The 15,034-nt window shown below is 42.6% G+C and overlaps 1 pseudogene; it reads left to right on the forward strand.

Moving 5' to 3' along the window:
- The first annotated feature begins 245 nt into the window (after positions 1–245).
- LOC102165590 (transmembrane 9 superfamily member 2-like) overlaps positions 246–15,034 on the forward strand; it is a 95,148-nt pseudogene continuing 80,359 nt past the window's right edge.

Consider the following 15,034-nt stretch of genomic DNA (forward strand, 5'->3'; position numbering starts at 1 on the left):
CGCGAGGCCGCTTTGGCTGCGGCGCGGGCTGCGAGGAACCACCAGAACCGCGGGAAAGTGCGGGCCTGGGGATGCTCGGGAGGGGAAGGGAGGAGGGAGAGCTGGGGGGGAGGAGGGAGTTGGGAGGAAGGGGGCTGTGGCGGGGGGCGGGGGGCGTGAAAGGCGCGGCGGGGACCTGCACGCATGCGTACTGCGCGCGCCCTCAAACGCAGCCAGGCCGCCTAGCAACCCGGTTTCCAGCCAGTGTCTCGCCGGAACAAGTGGCCTTCCCTGGAGTTCTGTTCCCACCAGCTGGTCTCGGCTCTTCCCTATCATTTCCCCTTCTCCCCTCCACTGGTTCCAATTTCGCCCACGGTGTGCGTCCCAAAACGCTGAACCGGCTCCTAAAATGAGTACTCGTGGTTTCCGCGTGGGAACCCACCTCTGGGGCCTCTGGCCCGCCCTCCGCTGGCTTAGGTGGCTGCTGGGGCTGGGGCTGCTCCTGGGGCTTCAGGCCGCCCTCTGCGTGGCTTTCTATCTCCCGGGGTTGGCTCCCGTCAACTTCTGCGAGGCGGACCAAGAGACTGCCACCTGCAAGGTGAGGACTAGAGGGAGGAAGTGAGATGCGAGGGGAAGGCTTTGGGTTGGGGTATGGAGCACTTCGGGGCCGACCAGTACTGGGAGCGCTCTGGACCCGGAATGCCTAAGCTCCCGCTACGGGTGTGTCTCAGGCTCTCAGTCTCGGAGCCTCGCACTTGGCGAGTCCGGATTTCTCTTTCCTCCCTGATCCTCTTTTCCCTCCCTCTCGGCTCCGCCCCCTTCCTCTCTTTTCCTCTCAGCTCCTCCTCCTGCTTCACTGCTCCTCCTTTTACCTTATTCTCTATGCACGTGCCCCGCCGTCTCGGCTTCGCCTTGTCCCCTCCCTCTCGGCTCCGCCCCGTCCTCCGTTTCTCCCTCCCAATTGGCTACTCCTCTTAGCTCCTCCTTCGTCATAGGTCCTCCTATTCTCCCTCCCTCTCGGCTCCTTCCTCTCGCGCTTGGTATCCGCTGCCTCTTTACCCCTTCCCCTCCTTATTGTCCCCCTCATGCCTTTCTAGGCTCACGCACTCTCTAAATGTTTCTTAGATACGTCCGCACTACATTTCCATCACCCCTCACTCCTGTGGTCTCACACTTTGACCTCCTTAATTCTTGTTAATTCACTTTGGTTTCCCCTGCGCAGTCTCTGCAAACAGCAAGTTAATTTGTACCTCTCAGACTTGCGAGAATAAAATGAGACAACGTATGACAAGCACTGACAAAAACACTTGGCACATGGTAAGCTTTCAATAAGTGGTAACTATTATCATTATTAGTTTTCTTTAGCCAGAGGTTTCTGGTCCAAGTCCTCTTCTGCACGTCCACCAGCCGCGAATAATTTCTTGATTCCCTTCCTTGGCAGCCTTGTTTTTGTCACTGTAAACTCACTCTAAAAAAAATTTTTTTTTGCAGGTAATCAATTCAAAAGGTATTAATGAATAGTAAGACGTATTTTCTGTCCCCAGGTTACCTAGTCGAGTGTGTGTGGGTGTGTTCCGGTAGAAGGTACCGCAGAGGCACTGCAGAGTTGAGAACAGTGCCGGGTGTGGTTTGGCTACAGACTTAGCCAACTTGAAACTTGAGGTTTTTAAAGGCCAGTTCTAGGTGCAGCAGATTTGCTCTTAAAACCTGGAGCTTGCCTTTTCCTCTGAGAAGTATTGATCCTGGTGTTTGAGCCCTCACCTTACCAAACACAAGTAACTAAGAAATGGCATTTAAAAATTATTTTCACATCTGCTTTTTCTCTGACTGGTAATACCTGGTCCTGGCTCTTTATTCTTTAGTTCAGCAGGCTTCCTAGCAAAGAAATATAATCTTTAATCATAACAAATGTCTGGAATCTCTTCTCTGTCAACTCTTTTCATTTTAGGCTGTTACTTGCCTCCCTAAATGTGTACTACTTTTTATTGAGATTGCACCTTCTTTCCTTTGGTGAGTCTCTCATTTTTGTTTTACACTCCAAACTTCCCTAATTCAGTAGTGTCCAGCTCCTTGATTTTTTTTTTTCTGTCTTTTTGCCTTTTCTAGTGCCGCTCCCGTGGCATATGGAGGTTCCCAGGCTAGGGGTTGAATCGAAGCTGTAGCTGCCGGGCTACACCAGAGCCACAGCAACACGGCATCGGAGCTGCGCCTGCAACCTACACCACAGCTCACGGCAACACCGGATCCCTAACCCACTGAGCAAGGCCAGGGATCGAACCCTCCACCTCATGGTTCCTTGTCGGATTCGTTAACCACTGTGCCACGACGGGAACTCCAGCTCCTTGATTTTTTTATTATTTTATTTTATTTTATTTTCCCACTGTACAGCAAGGGGATCAAGTTATCCTTACATGTATACATTACAATTACATTTTTTTCCCCCACCCTTTGTTCTGTTGCAACATGAGTATCTAGACAAAGTTCTCAATGCTACTCAGCAGGATCTCCTTGTAAATCTATTCTAAGTTGTGTCTGATAAGCCCAAGCTCCCGATCCCTCCCACTCCCTCCCCCTCCCATCAGGCAGCCACAAGTCTCTTCTCCAAGTCCATGATTTTCTTTTCAGCTCCTTGATTTTTTAAAGTTGTACTATTATGAAAGAGATTACATGCATGGTGGGTGGTTAGAAAATGCTGATACACAAAAATAAGAAAAAAACATTTCTAACAACTAGAGAATTACCACAGCTGATACCTTAGCATATATTCTGGATTTCTAAAAATACGTATTTATACCTACTTTCAATAGACTTTATTTTTCAGAGCAGTTTTAGGTTTGCAGCAAAACTGAGCAGAAAGTTCCTAAGTAGTCCTGCCCACATGCATGCCTAGCCTCCCCCATCATCAACATCCCCCACCAGAGTGGACTCTTTGTTACAATTGGTGGGCATGTGTTGAATCTTCCTTATCACCTAAAGTCCTAAAGTCCACAATTTACATTAAGGTTCAATCTTGGTGTTGGACATCCTCTGAGTTTGGACAAATGTATGATGCCGCGTATCCATCATTATAGTTTCATTCAGAGTAATTTCACTGGCCTAAAAATCCTCTGTGTTCTCTGTTGATTCATTTCATCTTCCCTTTAACCCACGGCAACCAGTGATGTATTTATTTTCTCTGTAGTTCTGCCGTCTCCAGAATGTCACATAATGGGACGCATGTAGGATGTAGCCTTTTCGGATTGGCATCTTTCACGTAGTAATATGCACTAAAGTCTCTTCCATGTTTTTTCATGGTATTCTAGCTTGTTTATTTTTTAGTGCTGAATAATATTTCATTGTCTGGATGTACCACAGTTCATTTATCTATTCAGCCACTAAAGGACACCATGGTTGCTTCCGAGTTTTGACAATGAAGAATAAAGCTGCTATAAACATTGTGTGTAGGTTTTTGTGTGGACAGAAGTTTTCAACTCCTTTGGGTAAATACCAAGGAGCAAAATTACTGGATTATATGGTAAGAGTGTGTTTAGTTTTGTGAGGAGCTGCCCAACTGTCGTGCAAAGTGGCTGTACCATTTTACACTCCTACCAGCTATGAGAGTCGACATGCATTTTCTTTTGCTGAAGTCAAATCAGAGTAAAACATGTTATTTTGTAGCTTGTACTTTTCTGTTAACAACTCCCCATCTTTCCACATCAATATATTGTGTGTTTTTTTTTTTTTTTTTTTTTTTTTTTTTGTCTTTTGTCCTTTTAGGGCTGCACCCACGGCATATGGAGGTTCCCAGGCTAGGGGTTGAATCGGAGCTACAGCTGCTGGTCTACACCACAGCTACAGTCATGCCAGATCTGAGCCGTGTCTGTGACGTACACCACAGCTCACGGCAACGCCGGATCCTTAACCCACTGAGTGAGGCCAGGGATTGAACCCGCCATCCTCAGGGTTCCTAGTCGGATTCATTTCCGCTGCGCCACGGCGGGAACTGCCACATCAATATATTGTTATCTCAGTTCACACTCAGATTTCCTCAGCTATCCTCAAAAAATCCAAACCAGAATCCAATCTAGGAGCACAGATTGCATCTGTTTGTTGTATTCTTATGGCTCTTTTAATCAAGCATAGTTCCTCCTTTTCTCTTCATAATACTGACTTATTAAAGGGACCAGTCTATTTTTCCTGTGGAATGTCCCTCCTCCTGGCTTTATCTGTTTCTTGCCTTGTGATAGCATTTAGCTTGGTTTCGTGGTTAAACTTGAACCCTTTGGAAAGTAATTGAAATATGTGTCAAAGTCTACAAAAATGTTTATCTCTCTTGATCGTAATGATCCCACTTCTTAGAATAACAGGCAGGGATGCAGGCAGATGAGAGGTTTTCTGTGAATGTCACATCTACCTGGGTTCTTTAGTCACATCAGTACCCTTCCCTGGAAGGCACCAATGTTATCAATTTCTTGTGCATCCTTCTTTTTATGATTATACAGACAAATATATATTTATACTCTTTTTTCCTCCATTTTTCCACACAAATGGTAGCATACCATTCTCATCTTTGTGTACCTTTATTCATGTAACAATACAGCTTGGGGAGTGTTTTATATAATTGCATAAAGAACATCCTCGTTTTTTAAAATGGTCACATTTTGCATTCCATCATGTGGAAGTGCTATATAGTCTTTTTTTTTTTTTTTTTTTTTTTTTTTTTGTCCTTTTAGGGCTGCACCTGCGGCACATGGAGGTTCCCAGGCTAGGGGTCTAATTGGAGCTGTAGCCACCGGCCTGCACCACAGCTCACGGCAATGCCGGATCCCTAACCCACTGAGTGAGGCCAGGGATTGAACTGGAAACCTCATGGTTCCTAGTCGGATGCGTTTCCACTAACCCATGTCTGGAACTCCATAGCCCTTTATTTATGTATTTACCTTGTTTCCAGTCTCTTGATCTTACCAGCCATTGCTGCACATGAAAATATATTTGTAGAATAAATTCTTAGGAATGGAATTGCTGGGTCAAAGAACAGTTTTTTAAAAAAAATTACTTAATGAATTTTATTACATTTATAGGTGTACAACAATCATCACAACCAAATTTTTCCAGCATTTACATCCCAAACCCTCAGTGCATCTCCCTACCGCCCACCCTGTCTCATTTGGAAACCATAAGTTTTTCAAAGTCTGTGAGTCAGTATCTGTTCTGCAAAGAAGTTCATTGTATCTTTTTTTAGATTCCACATGTGAGTGAAAGCATATGATGTTAGTGTCTCATTGTCTGACTGACTTCACTTAGCATGATAATTTCTATGTCCATTCATGTTGCTGCAAATGCCATTATTTCCTTTTAATGGCTGAGTAATATTCCATTGTGTATATGTACCACATCTTCTTTATCCACTCCTCTGTTGATGGACATTTAGGCTGTTTCCATGTCTTGGCTATTGTATATAGTGCTGCAGTGAACATTGGAGTACATGTGTCTTTTCCTTTTTTTATTTTACTTTATTTTTTTTGTCTTTTGTCTTTTGAGGGCTGAACCTGTGGCATATGGAGGTTCCCAGGCTAAGGGTCTAATTGGAGCTGTAGCCTCCGGCCTACACCACAGCCACAGCAACATCAGATCCCAGCCGTGTCTTTGACCCACACCACAGCTCACAGCAACACCGGATCCCCAACCCACTGAGTGAGGCCCGGGATCAAACTGGCAACCTCATGGTTCCTAGTCAGATTCGTTTCCACTGCACCACAATGGGAACTCCTACATGTGTCTTTTTGAGTCCTGGTTTTCTCTGGATAGATGCCCAGGAGTGGGATTCCTGGATCAAATGGTAGTTCTATGTTTAGTTTTCTGAGGAATCTCCATACTGCTTTCCACAGTGGTTGCTCCAATTTACGTTCCCACTAACAGTGTAATAGGGCTCCTTTTTCTCCACACCCTCTCCAACACTTATTCTTTGTGGACTTTTGGATGATGGCCATTCTGGCCGCTGTAAGGTGGTACCTCATAGTGGTTTTGATTTGCATTTCTCTAATAATGAGTGATGTTGAACATCTTTTCATGTGTTTTTTGGCCATCTGTATGTCTTCTTTGGAGAACTGTCTGTTTAGATCTTCTGCCCATTTTTGGATGGGGTTTTTTGTTTTTTTGGTATGGAGCTGCAGAAGGTGTTTATAAATTTTGGAGATTAATTCCTTGTCAGTCGATTCATTTGCAAAGATTTTCTCCCATTTTGTGCATTGTCTTTTCGTTTTGTTTAGGCTTTCCTTTGCTGTGCAGAAACTGTTAAGTTTAATTAAGTTCCATTTGTTTATTTTTGTTTTTATCGTCATTACTCTAAGAGGTTGTTCTGAGAAGATGTTGCTGTTGTTTATGTCAGAGAGTGTTTGGCCTATGTTTTCCTCTAAGAGTTTTATGGTATCTGGTCTTATATCTAGGTTTTTAATCCATTTGGAGTTTATTTTTGTGTATGGTGTTAGGAAGTGCTATAATTTCATTCTTTGACATGTGGCTGTCCAGATTTCTCAGCACCATTTATTGAACAGGCTCTCTTTTCTCCATCATGTATTCTTGCCTCCTTTGTCATAGATGAGTTGGCTGTAGGTGCGTGGATTTAATTCTGGGCTTTCTATCCTGTTCCACTGATCTCTATTTCTGTCTTTGTGCCAGTACCATACAGTTTTGGTGACTGTAGCTTTGTAGTGTAGCCTGAAGTCCGGGAGCCTGATTCCTCCAGCTCCATTTTTCTTTTTTAGGATGTCTTTGGCTATTCTGCGTCTTTTGTGCTTCCCAAAGAACAGTTTTTTTTGTTTTTTTTTGTCTTTTTTTTTTTTTTGCCATTTCTTGGGCCGCTCCTGCGGCATATGGAGGTTCCCATGCTAGGGGTCGAATCGGAGCTGTAGCTGCCAGCCTACGCCAGAGCCACAGCAACGCAGGATCCAAGCCGCGTCTTCGACCTACACCACAGCTCACGGCAACGCCGGAACCTTGACCCACTAAGCAAGGGCAGGGATCGAACCCGCAACCTCATGGTTCCTAGTCGGATTCGTTAACCACTGCGCCACGACGGGAACTCCAAAGAACAGTTTAGATAGCACCAAATCGCTTTCCATGTATTAACTTACACTCCTACCAGCAATGTGTTAAGAGTGCCTGTTTCTGCATAGCTTGACAACAGTGTGTTACCAAACTTTTAAATCTATGACAATTTGATAGGTGGAAAATTGTGTGTTACGGTTGTAATTTGCATTGCTTTTATTAATCTTTTTTATGAATCTTTTTATTGAGAATCTTTTCATATAATTAAAAGCCATTTGTATTTTCTTTTCTGCGACCTATTTGTATATCCTTGCTCATTTTTCAATTTTTTTTTTTTTTTAGGGCCGCATCCACGGCATATGAAGGTTCCCAGGCTAGGGATCAAATCAGAGCTGGAGTTGCCGGCCTACACCACAGCTCACAGCAATGCTGGATCCTTAACCTACTGAGTGAGGCCAGGGATCGCACCTGCGTCCTCATGGATGCTAGTCAGATTTGTTAACCACCGAACTATCATGGGAACTCCTCATTTTATACTAAGTTGCACATTTAAAAATTGATTTGTGGGAACTTTTTTTTTCTTTTTAGGGCTGCACCCACGGCATATGGAGGTTCCCAAGCTAGGGGTGAGATTGGAGCTGTAGCTGCTGACCTACACCACAGCCACAGCAATGTGGGATCTGAGCCGCATCTGTGACCTACACCACAGCTCACAAAACACCGGGTCCTTAACCCACTGAGTGAGGCCAGGGCTCGAACCTGCGTCCTCATGGGTGCTAGTTACATTCGTTTCCGCTGAGCCAAGACGGGAACTCCCTGTGTGAACTCTTAAATGAGGAAACTAGTTCCTTATCTGTGACATCCTTTTTCCAACTTGTCAGTTGTCTTTTGGCTTTGGTTATTGGTTTTTTTTTTTTTTTTTGTCATTTATAAAAATTGGCTTTCAGGGAGTTCCTGTCATGGCTCAGTGGTTAACGAATCCGACTAGGAACATTGAGGTTGCGAGTTTGATCCCTGGCCATGCTCAGTGGGTTAAGGATCCAGTGTTGAGCTGTGGGGTAGGTTGCAGACGCAGCTTGGATCCTGAGTTGCTGTGGCTGTGGTGTAGGCCGGCGGCTACAGCTCTGATTAGACCCCTAGCATGGGAACTTCCATATGCTGTGGGAGCAGCCCAAGAAATGGCAAAAAGACAAAAAAGAAAAAAAAAAAAAGAAAAAAAAGAAAAATTGGCTTTCAGAAATTCCCTGGTAGCACAGCAGGTTAAGGATCTGGTATTGTCACTATTGTGGCCCTGGTTACAGCTGTGCTGCTGGTTTGATCCCTGGCCTGGAACTTCTGAATGCCATGTGTGTGGCCAAAATAAAAAGAAATACATATGGTAAGCTCCAGGGAGTTCCCTGTGGTCTAGTGGCTAGGACTCAGTGCTTTTGCCACTGTGGCCTGTGTTCAGTCCCTGGTCTGGGAACTGAAATCCCACATCAAGCTGGTACACGCCGTGGCAATAAATAAATAAATAAATGTATGTATGTATGTATGTATGTATGTATGTATGTACTAACTGAAATCCCACATCAAGCTGGTACACGCCGTGGCAATAAATAAATAAATAAATAAATAAATAAATGTGTGTATGTATGTATGTATGTACGTACTAAGCTCCAAATATGTATTTTATTTATTTATTTATTTTGTCCTTGCCTGAGGGATGCCAAAGTTCCCAGGCCAGGGATCAAACCCGAGCCACAGCAGCAGCTCAAGCCACAGCAGTGACAATGGCAAATCCTAACTGCTAGGCCATTAGGGAACTCCCAAGTATGCATTTTATTTTATTTTATTTTATTTTTTTGGCCTTTTCTCTCTTTAGGGCTGTACCCAGGGCACATGGAGGTTCCCAGGCTAGGGGTCCAATTGAAGCTGTAGCTGCTGGCCTACACCACAGCCACAGCAATGCCAGATCTGAGCTGAGTCTGTGACCTACACCACAGCTCACGGCAGCGCTAGATCCTTAACCCACTGATGGAGGCCAGGGATTGAACCTGCATCCTCATAGATCCTAGTCAGATTCGTTTCTACTGAGCCATGTTGGGAACTCCTAGTTCAAATCTTGTACACTGTCATCTTGGGGACTCTGGATGAGAACTATCATCTTTAATTGTCTGCTGTCCTTTAGAAACTTTTGCCTATTCACCTTTATAAAACTATAACGACATGTGTTGCTGTTGCTAAATTTCTGGTTAGATTTCACTGAGTGCAGATACGATTCTCTTGTTTTACAGAGTTATAGAAAGGTTATTTATATTTGTTCCCAAACATGAGAATTTTGTATGTCCTCTTCTTTAAAAAAAAAAAAAAAAAAAGCAAAACTAACCATATGCTAAAGATGATACCAAAAGATTAATTTTTTAAAAAGCAGGGTATGGAATTTTGAAAAAGAGTTAAAGAGATTACCTACCTTCAGCTGTTTTAGTGATTTAAAAAATCATCTGGGGAGTTCCCATTGTGGTGTAGTGGGTTAAGAATCTGACTTCAATGGCTTGGGTCATTGTGGAGCCTCAGGTTCTATCCCCGGCCTGGTGCAGTGGGTTAAGGATCCAGTGTTGCCGCAGCTGTGGCTCAGACTCAGTCCCTGGCCTGGGAACTTCCATTTGCTGTGGGCACATCCCCCCAAAAATCCTACCTAGAGCACAACTAAAATCCAGGGAAGTAAGCAAAGCATCCTTTGAAGAGGAGAGCCAGAACAGATATTGTAACAGCTATACTGCACTAGATATTGAAATATCTGTATCATAATAGATATCAGAATGTTCATGCACTAATTTCATGCCCTCAGACGGTCTTTTCGACATAATTTAAAAAACTTTAAAAAATTTTATTATTACTGGAGTATAGTTGATTTACAATGTGTCCTCAAGTTCTGTTGTACAACAAAGTGACCCATTTCCCTGTGCTGGACAGTAGGATCCTATTGCCCATTCATTCCAGATATAACAGTTTACATCCCCCAAACCCCCAAAATGCCCATCCATCCCCCCTCCCCCCCACCCAGCAGCCCCAGGTCTGCTCTTCTTGGCCATGATTTATTTCTGTTTTTTGTTTGTTTGTTACTTTTAGATAGGATCATCTGTTCCATGTTTTAGATTCCTCGAATAAGTGATATATGGTCTTTGTCTTTTTCCTTCTGGCTCACTTCACTTAGTATGAGAGTCTCCAGATCCAGCCTTGTTGCTGCAAATGGCATTAGTTTGTCTTTTTTTATGGCTGAAAGACACAGTTTGTTTTTTCAACTTGAGTATAGTTGATTTACAATATTATATTTAATGCAGGTGTACAACAAAGTGATTCAATGTTTTTATAAATTATACTTAAAGTTATTATATATATATTTTATTTATTTATTTATTTATTTTTTGTCTTTTTGCCATTTCTTGGGCCGCTCCCACAGCACATGGAGGTTCCGAGGCTAGGGGTCGAATTGGAGCTGTAGCCGCCGGCCTATACCACAGCTGCAGCAACGCGGGATCTGAGCCACATCTGCAACCTACCCCACAGCTCATGGCAATGCCAGATCCTTAACCCATTGAGCGAGGCCAGGGATTGGACCTGCAACCTCATGGTTCCTAGTTGGATTCGTTTCCAATGCTCCGCAATGGGAACTCAATATTTGTTTTATTTTTAGATTCCACATGTTAGGGATATCGCATAGTATTTTTTTCTTTCTCTGACTTATTTCACTTAGTATACGCGCCCCCCCCCCCCTTTTTGACCATGCCAAGGGCATGCAGAAGTTCCCGGGCCAGGTACTGAACCCCCGCCACAGCAATTACCTGAGCCACAGCAGTAACAACGCTGGATCCTTAACCTGCTGAGCCACCAGGGAAGTCCTTTTTACGGTCTTTTTAACAGTTTTAACAAACCTAGTCATTTATCCCACAGATTGAAGGCTTGCCCTATCTATAGCAGATTCGGGGTGTGGGGGGGAATAAGGGAGCAGAGGCATAATGACAGCTGACTACCAAAAAGATAGAGACACATAATCTTTACAAACAAGTTTATGTCCTTGTTTGGTGGGGTAAGGGGGTGTGGGTCGCAGGGGTATAAGTGATCATCTCTAGCCATTTGGTTTTGGGGCAAATAGCTTATCTCATTTGATACTGAAGATGTCACAGAGTCAAAGCAGTGCAATGATTGATTGATGTTCAAACTGTCCCTGAGTCATCAAGGAAGGTTAAATTTTCATCATGTTCTATTTAAGAAACAGTGAAGAAAGAGTGAAGTGTACTTTAGAATAATTCTTATTAAAATGGTTAAAATAATGCAAGAATAGCACTTATGTAGGTAGCTTTAATTATTTCAAGTTCTTAACTTGAATTCTGTGGACACTAGGGGCCCTATTAAGCCTCTTTTTTAAATTTTTTATTTTATTATTTTTTTTAAGATCTAACTATTTCATTTATTCATTTATTTATTTTGCTTTTTTAGGCCTGCACCTCTGGCATATGGAAGTTTCCAAGCTAGGGGTCAAATTGGAGCTGCTGCTGCTGGCTTACGCCACAGCCACAGCAATGTGGGATGCGAGCTGCGTCTGCAACCTGCACCACAGCTCACGGCAACGCTGGATCCTTAACCCACTGAGCGAGGCCGGGGATTGAACCTGCATCCTCATGGATACTAGCCGGGTTCATTACTGCTGAGCATGATGGGAACTCCCTCGATGAAACCTCTTAAGGCCAAAGATTGAATTTGGCAAATAAGAGTGCTTTTTCTGGGGAGAGGGGCCATGGTTTTCATCATATTCTCAAAGGGTTCTATAATTTTAAAAAGTTAAGAATGGCTGAGGTGTCTGAAAAATTCATGTAATTCAGAGACCCTGATGATGCCAGATAAATGAAATGTTATGAATTTATAGCTATACTGTGTTAAAAATTTATGACTATACTGTGTTGTAGATTTATAACACTGCACTAAGTTATAAATTTATAACTGTACAGTTATAAATTGATTGGATAACCAGTGACCTTTCAGTTACTTCATTATGTATTTTGCAAGTGCTACCTTATTTTAGTTTGTATTATTAATGAATTTTTTTTTTCCTTCTTGTAGTCATCTGTAGCACTATTTGTAAATAGTCTGGACTCAGTGGAACCTGCTGTCTTATGAATATAATATGTAAGTTATAAGTATTATAATTATATCTGATATAGTTGATAAAGTATGATTAATTTATGTCCCAGTTATGGTATAATTGTGTTAAAATGTGCCTTAAGTTTTTAACGTTAATGAGCAAAAGCCTTGGATATACTAAGAAATGTGGTGGTAATTTTATAATAAAAGTAACAGGAAAAATGATTAGAATATATGAGACAAATGTTTAAAAGATTAGGAAGTTGCCATACTTGATTTTTCTCCCTAAACATGGCAAATTATAAATTTACTACACTTTGAACCTTAAAAAAAGTCTTTGTGGAGTTGTATCTTATTTGTGAAACAGAGAAGTGCATACTAAAGGTTTTAATGGATGAAGGTGCTTAGTTTAGCAGTGAGCAGTTATTATAATCGAGATTAACTGTGATGAATCATTTGAGAATAACAACAAATGATATGCTTCTTAGAAAAAGGGATTGTAGTTCCCCTTGATACTACTTTATTTCCACTAATTAAGATGAATAAAGTCTGGTCTGATTTTCATTAAAATACCAGCTGTAAATGTAGGGTGTTGGTATGAATATGTAATATATTATACAGACCTGCCTTTTATTTTAGCTTCTACTTAAGCCATTTTATATGTATTTACTTGTTTGTGTATTTTGGCTGCGCCTGTGGCATACAGAATTTTCTGGGCCAGGGACTGAACTTGTGACGCAGCAGCAATCTGAGCCACTGCAGTGGCAATGCCTGATCCTTAATCCACTGTCCCACAATGAAACTCCTTAAGTCATTTTATATTCAAATTTACTTAAAGGTAGTTGTAATTCTTTTTACCTAGTAATCATTTAATTTGTGAACATGTGGGAATGTGTTAGGGAGGGAATTTTGTTTCTTGTTTCCCTTTGATCAGAACTAATAATTACAGTTTCTCAGTGTCTCAGGTTGGAATCAGTATAGACTTTAAGCCGTTATTTGCTTATTTGTGCTTATATTAATTTGAAGTTTAACCGTGAAAATACTGTTGATTTCTTTTCCTCTTCTTTTTTTTTTTTATTTTTTATTTTTTTTTTTGTCTTTTTGCTATTTCTTGGGCTGCTCCCACGGCATATGGAGTTTCCCAGGCTAGGGGTCTAATCAGAGCTGTAGCTGCCAGCCTACGCCAGAGCCACAGCAACGCAGGATCCGAGCCACGTCTGCGACCTACACCACAGCTCACGGCAACGCCAGATCCTTAACCCACTGAGCAAGGGCAGGGATCGAACCCGCAACCTCATGGTTCCTAAGCAGATGTGCTAACCACTGCGTCACGACGGGAACTCCGGTTTATTATTTTTTTTTATGACAGCTGCATTTGCTGCATATGAAAGTTCCTGGGCCAGGGGTTGAATCCAAGCCAGGGCTGAAACCTACACCCCAGCTGTGGCAAAACTGGATCCTTTAACCCACTACGCCTGGCTGGAGATAGTACCTGAGCCGCCACAGCGACCCAAGCTGCCGCAGTTGGAGTCTTAATCCAGTGCACCACAGTGGAAACTCCTCATTGTTTAATCTTTTTTTTTTTTGGTCTTTTGTCTTTTCAGGGCAGTACCCGCGGCATATGGAGGTTCCCAGGCTAAGTGTCTAATGGAGCTGTAGCTGCCAGCCCACGCCCCAGCCACAGCAACGCCAGATCTGAGCTGCGTCTGCGACCCACACCACAGCTCACAGCAAAGCCGGATCCTTAACCCAATGAGCGAGGCTAGGGATTGAACTGGCAACCTCATGGTTCTTAGTCAGATTCGTTTCCATTGCGCCAGGACAGGAACTCCCTTCATTGTTTGTTCTTGCTCGTTGTTTTCTGATTAACAGCACTGGCACTTCACCTTGATAATCTCCCATAACTAGACTTTGTAAACAAGCGATTTCATATTAAAAGTATTAAATATTTTATTACCACTTTTCTTGGTAACAGCCTTATTGAGAGATAATTCACCACATAATTCACCCATTCATAAGCATGCAATCAATGCTTTTCTTTTTCCCGGGCCCAGGTCAGGGATCGAACCTGAGACACAGCAGCAACCCAAGCCACAGCAGTGACAATGCCGAGTCTTTAACCACTAGGCCACCAGGGAACTCCAAATGCTTTTTAGTATATTCATAGAGTTAGTTTTGTAACCATCACTACAACCAATTTTATTCTCACTTTTTTTTTGTTTTGTTTTTTTTTTGGCTGCCCCCATGGCATGTGGAAGTTTCTGGGCCAGGGATCTATCCCAAACCACAGCAGTGACATGAGCCTCAGCAGTGATAATGCCTGACCCCTAACCTACTGGGCCACCAGGGAATTCCTGTTATCACTTTTAAGCGAAGGGTTCTATATCAGGGTAGTTTTTAGAAAGCTGCAGTGGCTTTTACATGCCACCTTATGTAATACTGAAGAAGACAAATTCTTCTGTTCAGTGGGGAAAGCAGTGTGTGTGTGTGTGTGTGTGTGTGTGTGTGCACACGCGTGTGTGTATCTAGTATAATCATTTGTATTGAAATGTCTAGGAGATGGTGCTGAGAATGATAGCATGCTGAAGTCTTGGACTAAAAGTCTTTTCTGTACGATGATGTGCTTATTTGGTGACATTTGATTTAAAAAATTTAGTCAAATCGCTTAATATTTTTAATTTTCTTTCTTAACAGTTTTAACAAGACAGAAACATGTTCAAAAGTTTGTGTAAAATTTTATGATATAGCAAGTGAAGATCGAAAGAAAAGGCTGGATTTTTTGAAGAAAGGAACACAGCTGAATTATCAACGTCACTGGTAAGTTTGGCATCTGAACCCACATGGCGTAATTCCTCAGTTCCTTTCAGAAGTAGTTTTGGGAGTTCCCGTCGTGGCTCAGTGGTTAGCA

Source organism: Sus scrofa, chromosome X (assembly GCF_054392235.1).
Source record: "Sus scrofa isolate SSC_HxYL_T2T_F1_AM1 chromosome X, Sscrofa_HxYL_maternal_Yorkshire_Landrace_v2.0, whole genome shotgun sequence".
In the NCBI taxonomy this organism is placed as follows: domain Eukaryota; kingdom Metazoa; phylum Chordata; class Mammalia; order Artiodactyla; family Suidae; genus Sus; species Sus scrofa.